The following is a 7,789-nucleotide window of genomic DNA, read 5'->3' as shown; positions in this document are numbered from 1 at the left end:
AATGTGGGGGAAACTTACTTGAACTGCCACAGTGACTCTTCCAAGCCCTGCAGCAATCTGGGAAGAACTGGGCAAAGGAAGTCCAGAGAAGAGAGCAAAGGAAGTCCAGAGAAGAGAGTCCTCTCAGCCCCACCCACCTCACAGGGTGTCTGTTGTGGGGGAGGGAGATAAATGAGATTGTGAGGTGCTCTGAGACTCTTGAGTGAAGGGCAGAATATAAATCCAATGTCTTCTTCTTCCAATGTCTTCTTCTCCCCACCCTTGACTCTATCTGCAAATTCACCAAGGAGGGTAAGGAAAAAGCTAGAACATTTTGGTTCCTTTCATGCTGAACAGTCTTCATTGACTATGTGTACAAAGCCCACCATCCATTCTGTCTCTGAGCTCCCATTCATTATATTGTAATGGCTTTCTTGCCCCAAACTCTGCAGTTTGGGATTTAGAAGAAACTGGAGAGCTGGTTGCAGACTACCTGTAATGATGGTTTGAGTTCAACATCTGAGCCTTCACAGAATGTGAACTCAACATTTACAAAGGAAAGTGGAACTTTTTATTTCATCATGGGCAGGGGTAAGGACCTTGATAATGGACTTGAAGAAGTCTTTGCCACCAGATGGAAGTATCAGCTGTAGCATATAAAAATATGTTGAAAGCAGGAAAGCCAGTAGCTATTAGGTGCATTTTTTTAATGCTTAGAACAACCTGGATAGCCTACATTGCCTGAGGCCAAGAAAGGACAAAGTAGAATGGAAGACCCAGGCAGTGTGAAGTTTTGTTGAAACATCCTGAATCATCTTATCTGAACACTGCTGTAGCCAAGCTGTTTATTGGACAGACTATCAGTTTGATCCAATGTGCATGCTCTTGTGTCCTTCTCTTCCTGCAAACAGCAAAGAAAAAGCTATTCAAAATAAAAGCCATTTGGACTGCCTGTCGAAAGTGAATTCATTGTGTCTTCATTCTTAATAAGAATACTCTGTGTGCTTTGCTAGCAGGCTGTAAGGAAAGCAGAAAGCTCTGCCAGAGATGAGGAAGGTAATTATTTGTTCCTGGAACCGGATCCATCTCGGGCTGTTGCATTTCCTTCTCAATACCATTTCCCGTCACTCATTAAAACATGTATCAGAGAAAACACATTACAGCTTGACTCTCTGGTTAATGGCTACAGGAGCTTAGATTCAGTACAATGTAACAAATATAGTAAATTACATTGAGGAGGAGAAGGAAATATGCTTTTTAAAGGGTCTTTTCAATAACACCACATTACGGTGCTGTGGGGGGGGGGGTAGGGAGAATAGCAGAAAATCTCCGCCTTGTTGATGCGAAGGAGAATTCAATTATATTCTCTAGTACAGATCTTCAGCTCCCATTGTGCAACAAAAAGGAATAAGACTGTTGTTACAATCTGGATACCTAAATATCACGGAACAAGGAGCAGCACAAAGACTCTGACATCAGGGATGCTGCAACCTTCAGAAAAATGTGATTGACATTCAAACTTACCATGTTTACAACATCAATTGCACATCAACTTTAACACTTCATATGACAACATGCAATTCAAAATGAGCAGGCTTTTGAGGGTTTTTAAAAAAAAAAAAAAAACGGAGACATTTTCAACACGGCATTTGGCAAGATAGCTGCAGCTGACACATATGCATAATGCAGTGATCTGGGTCTGCCCATCATGGCCACATTACAACAGTCCTCCTGATGTCTCTTCACTGGCTGCTTATTTGTTTCTGAGTCTAATTCAAGGTGCTGGTGCTTACTGTAAAAGCTATTCATGGCCTGAGGTTAGGGTTGCCAGCCTCCAGGGGGCAGCTGGAGATCTCCTGGGATTACATGTGATCCCCAGGTGACAGAGATCAGTTCCCCTGAAGAAAGTGGCAGTTCTGGAACATAAGAACGTAAGAGAAGCCATATTGGATCAGGCCAGTGGCCCATCCAGCCCAACACTATGTGTCACACAGTGGCCAAAAAAAAACACCAGGTGCCATCAGGAGGTCCATTAGTGAGGCCAGGACACTAGAACCCCTCCCACTGTTTCCCCCCAAGCACCAAGAATACAGAGCATCATTGCCCAAGATAGAGAGTTCCATCTATTCCCTGTGGCTAATAGCCATTGATAGACCGCTGCGCCATATGTTTATCCAATCCCCTCTTGAAGCTGTCTATGCTTGCAGCTGCCACCACCTCCTGCAGCTGTGAATTCCATAAGAACATAAGAGAAGCCATGTTGGATCAGGCCAATAGCCCATCCAGTCCAACACCCTGTGTCACAAAGTGGCCAATATATATATACACCTCCTGCAGCTGTGAATTCCATAAGAACATAAGAGAAGCCATGTTGGATCAGGCCAATAGCCCATCCAGTCCAACACCCTGTGTCACAAAGTGGCCAATATATATATATATACATATATATATATATATATATATATATATATATATATATATATATATATATATATATATATATATACACACACACTGTGGCTAATAGCCACTGATGGACCTCTGCTCCATATTTTTATCTAAACCCCTCTTGAAGCTGGCTATGCTTGTAGCTGCTACCACCCCCTGTGGCAGTGAATTCCATATGTTAATCACCCTTTGGGTAAAGAAGTACCTCCTTTTATCCATTCTAACCCAACTGCTCAGCAATTTCATTGAATGCCCATGAGTTCTTGTATTGTGAGAAAGGGAGAAAAGTACTTCTTTCTCTACCTTCTCCATCCCATGCATAATCTTGTAAACCTCTATCATGTCACCCCGCAGTCGAGGTTTCTCCAAGCTAAAGAGCCTCAAGCGTTTTAACCTTTCTTCATAGGGAAAGTGTTCCAAACCTTTAATCATTCTAGTTGCCCTTTTCTGCACTTTTTCCAATGCTATAATATCCTTTTTTAGGTGTGGTGACCAGAATTGCACACAGTATTCCAAATGAGACCGCACCATCGATTTATACAGGGGCATTATGATACTGGCTGATTTGTTTTCAATTCCCTTCCTAATAATTCCCAGCATGACATTGGCCTTTTTTATTGCAATCGCACACTGTCTTGACATTTTCAGTGAGTTATCTACCACGACCCCAAGATCTTTCTCTGGATCAGTCTCTGCCAGTTCACAACCCATCAACTTGTATTTGTAGCTGGGATTCTTGGCCCCAATGTGCATTACTTTGCACTTGGCCACATTGAGCCTCATCTGCCACGTTGACGCCCACTCACCCAGCCTCAACAGATCCCTTTGGAGTGCCTCACAATCCTCTCTGGTTCTCACCACCCTGAACAATTTAGTGTCATCTGCAAACTTGACCACTTCACTGCTTACTCCCAACTCCAAATCATTTATGAACAAGTTAAAGAGCATGGGACCCAGTACAGAGCCCTGCGGCACTCCACTGCTTACCATCCTTCACTGCGAAGACTGCCCATTTATACTCACTCTCTGCTTCCTATTAATTAGCCAGTTTTTGATCCACAAGAGGACCTGTCCTTTTACTCCATGACTCTCGAGCTTACTAAGGAGCCTTTGATGAGGAACTTTATCAAAAGCTTTCTGGAAGTCAAGGTAAACAATATCTATCAGGTCCCCTTTGTCCACATGTTTGTTCGCCATGTGTTAATCACCCTTGGGGTGAAGAAGTACTTCCTTTGATCAGTTCTAACCCAATTGCTCAGCAATTTCATTGAATATCCACAAGTTCTTGTGTTGTGAGAAAGGGAGAAAAGTACTTCTTTCTCTACCTTCTCTATCCCATACATAATCTTGTAAACCTCTTTCATGTCACCCCTCAGTCAATGTTTCTCCAAGCTAAAGAGCCCCAAGCATTTTAAGCTTTCTTCATATGCAAAGTGTTCCAACCCTTTAGTTATTCTAGTTGCCCTTTTCTGCACTTTTTTCCAATGCTATAATACCTTGAGGTGCAGTGACCTGAATTGTACACAGTATTCTGAATGAGGCCGCACCATCGGTTTATACAAGGTTATTATGATATTGGCGGATTTGTTTTCAATTCCCTTCCTAATAATTCCCAGCATAGCGTTGGCCTTTTTTTTATTGCAGTCACACAATGTCTCAACGTTTTCAATGAGTTATGTACCACGACCCCAAGATCTCTCTCTTGATCAGTCTCCACCAGTTCACACGCAATCAACTTATATTTATTGTTAGGATTTTTGGCCTCAATGTGCATTGCTTTGCACTTGGCCACACTGAACCTCAGTTGCCATGTTGACACCCACTCGCTCATCCTTGACAGATCATTTTGGAGTGCCTCACAATCCTCCCTTGCTCTCACCACCCTGAACAATTTAGTGTCATTCCCAAACTTAGGCACTTCACTGCTTATGCCCAACTCCAAATCATTAATGATTAATGATTGGAAGGTGGACTGTATGGCATTATACCACCGCCTTGGTTCTCACATCTCCTTGGTCACAGTTAAGAGGTATTTATTAATAAGGAAGACAAGGGTGGTTGGGTGCTCTGGGCCCTAAAATGCAGACCCTTACCAGAGTGGTGGCAGCCAGTAGAAGCCCCTGCTAGGCCCCTGCTGTGTGACATGGTGGCCTTAGCAGTGGGATGGACTAAATTTTGGACCCAGTACAGAGGCAGAGTGCTCAGTGGACTTGACTTACCTTCCCAATTTTGGAATTTGGAAAAAAAAATCCTTGAGTCCCTCCAGCCCAATTTAAGAGACTCAACAGCCAGAGTTCCAAGTGAGTTGATCCAGAGATTCCTTTATTACCACCAGTGGCAGGAGGAAAAAGCCATATTCTTTCTGTACCACCATCCTTCCTGCGTTTTTTCTCAAACCCATCTTTACAAAACATAGCATATCTATACAGTTTCTGATAACAAAGCAGGTCTAGTTGATTGGTTACAAATCCTCGCTCTTAGTCTTTTGTGGTATCTCATTGGCTTAAAGAAACCCATCTTTACCAGGGTGAGGTAATTCCTTGGGGATTTCTTTGTTTTTTACTCCCAATCTCCCGTCTTCCTGGCATCCAGCATCCGCAAGGTTTCTGGTTTGGTTCCAGAGAATGTGTCAGTAAGTACAGTCTCTACTGCATGGGAGTGATGGCTCCTTTCAGGCTTGGGGGTCCTTCCTTGAGGCAGGGAGAAAAGCTTTCCTTATCAAAGGATGCCAACAGAACTTTGATAATGTTCTCTTGCTAGAGAAATGTGCTTTGTGATATGCAATGTGCTTCCTTTATATTATTATGCTTAGCAAAGACTCTAATAGAGGCCTATTTTTCTTCCATAGGAAAGAAATCCATAGGAAAAAGGTACTATACACTTTAAGGCAAGTTCTGCAAATATAATACTTTAAAGGTAATAGGTAACAGTAGTGCAAGGCAGGTTAGTGCAAATGAGTTCTATGATCAGGATTAATGGAAATCTATCTGGCACTCTGTCCATGCGCAAGTGCAAATCTGAATTTACATTCTACACGTCTGAGGAGAAAACACCAGACAGAGAGATGGCATTCCTGAGTGAAGAGGCCTTGCGTTTTCAACTGCAAATTAAGGGCTGCTTTCTCTAGATGCTGCTGTACAAGGGGATAGATGAAAGTACCCTTTATACAAGGAAGGGGAGGACATTGAAGCAATCCTACAAAGCTTTAAGCAAGTTTGCATGGACTACAAGCTTCCCCCAGAACTGTATATGGAGAAGTTGAAACCCCAACTAAGTGGAGTTCTGGTTTCATTGTCTGTGCAGATGGAAGGTGGTCAGAATACAAGCTGTTTAAACAGAGAGTACATGAGAGGGTGGGGTTCTCCAAGGAAAGAGCCTGCAAGAGGTTCAAGGAAGTGAAACCTGACCCAAAGAGTCCTACCCAAAATTAATGTATAGGCTGGGGAAGGCCTATGACCTATGGATTGAAGTAGCTGATGCTAAGACTATAGATGAGGTGAAAGCTCTAATGTGCATTATTATTCCTGCAATGAGTTGGGGAATATCTGGAGTCAGTGCCCAAAGTCCACCACTACTGTGGTATTCCACATGATGCCTATGGGCCCTGGACTCACTTCTTCTGAACCGGACCCTGAGTGTATTCCTCAGTGTCACTGTAAGGAAGTGACTGTGGATGGGCATGGTGCTACAGCCTGGCGAGACACTGCTTCCCTTTTGACCTCTGTCCATTGTTCTCTTGTGGACCCAAATATTTCATCCCAGATGAAGGAAGAAAGGTGCTGTGCATTCATGAAGCTGAAGGAGTTACCCTCCCAGTGGCCAGGATACCCATCCAGTATGAGGAGTAGAATTGAACATGGAAGGTTGCTGTGTATGAAAACATGCCTATGGCTATGTTTATAGGGGAGGATTTGGTGGAATGTGAACTTCAATGGCAGAAGAAAGCAACTGAGTCAAAACACTCTCTCAAAGTGGACTGTACAGAGGAGAGAAAAGCTGCAGAGTGCAACACAGCTCTTCACAGAGACAAGGTTCTCAGGAACCAGAACAGCTGAGGAAACTGTTGGTGGTTTGAACTTTGAGACTACAGGTGACAGCTTGAGGGAACACTTTGAAACTTGGGGCACACTCACTGACTATGTGGTAGTGAGAGATCCACGGACAAAATTTTCCCATGGGTTTGGGTTTGTGACCTATTCTTGCCAGGTGGAGGCAAATGCTGCACTGGCAGCTCAACTACATAAGGTGGATGACTGGGTGGTGAGACTAAAGAAAGCAGCTTCTAGGGAAGCTTCTGTGAAACCTGGTGCCCACCTAACTGGGGAAAAAAATTGTAGGGGGAACTGGAGACCTGGAGGAATATAGTTTAAGGAACTATTTTGAAAAATATGGTCTGATCAAAAGTATGCAAGTAATGGATGATAGAGTGGAAAGAAAAGAGGGTTTGCTTTTGTGACAATTGATGATTGTGAGGTGTTTAGTGCAATTGTTTTGCAAAGGTACCACACCATAAATGGACATCATTGGGAAATGAAACCAGCACTTTCCAAGCAAGAAGTGCAAGCTGCTGCAGATCAGAAGAATCTGTAGAGCTGGTGACCAGAACCTACCTTATTGTACCTGTTTGTAATTTACTGTTTATTGCTGTAATATTTGTGTCCATCACTTAGTAGTTTAAGAAGATCTAATTAAGAAGGTGTGATTGCAGTACCTGTGGTATGTAGACCACATCGATGGGGATCTAGATTGCCAGACCCCATGATTTGGTCTAGCTGGGGGGTGTCATTATCCTGGGCCTGGTGTAGGGTTGCCAAGTCTAACTAAGAAAATATCTGGGGACTTTGGGGGTGCAGCTGGGAGACTTTGGGGGTGTGGCCAGGAGACTTTCTCATTCCCTAATATAAAGAAATACAAATTCAGCAGCACAGTTCTTCTGAATACAGTCATTTCCTCATTCCCCAGTAGCTGGCTGCTCTCTTTCTTTTTCTCTCTCTCTCTCTCTCTCACACACACACACACTCATTCACTAGGGTTGCCGAGTCCCCTTACCTTTCCAGTGGAGGCCTTTGGGGGGGGGATGTTCTGGGAAGTGGGTGGGGATGCAAATAGAGTTTTGGACCACTTCTGGTAAAAGCAGAAGTAGCCCAAAAAGGAAATGGCTGGCAGCCATTTGAGTGGCATTTAGGGGAATGAAAATGGACCACTCAAATGGCTACCAGTCATTTCATGCCCAGTTTTACTCCTCCTCCCCCCTTCTAATGGGGGTGGAGGAGCAAAAATAATCCCTGAAAAGGGATAGCTGTTAGCCTAAACTGGCTGCAAGCCTGCTGAGTGATCAGAATCACTGAAGGTTTGCAGCCAT

The 7,789-nt window shown here is 43.6% G+C and overlaps 1 pseudogene; it reads left to right on the top strand.

The window, feature by feature from the left end:
- Window positions 1-5,428: 5,428 nt before the first annotated feature.
- On the top strand, window positions 5,429-7,017 carry LOC132576011 (heterogeneous nuclear ribonucleoprotein A3-like; annotated as a pseudogene).
- Window positions 7,018-7,789: the final 772 nt, after the last annotated feature.

The sequence above is a fragment of the Heteronotia binoei genome, chromosome 1 (assembly GCF_032191835.1).
Source record: "Heteronotia binoei isolate CCM8104 ecotype False Entrance Well chromosome 1, APGP_CSIRO_Hbin_v1, whole genome shotgun sequence".
Classification (NCBI taxonomy): domain Eukaryota; kingdom Metazoa; phylum Chordata; class Lepidosauria; order Squamata; family Gekkonidae; genus Heteronotia; species Heteronotia binoei.
The sequence above is the reverse complement of the archived record's forward strand: the minus strand, read 5'-3'. Positions and strand labels throughout refer to the sequence as shown.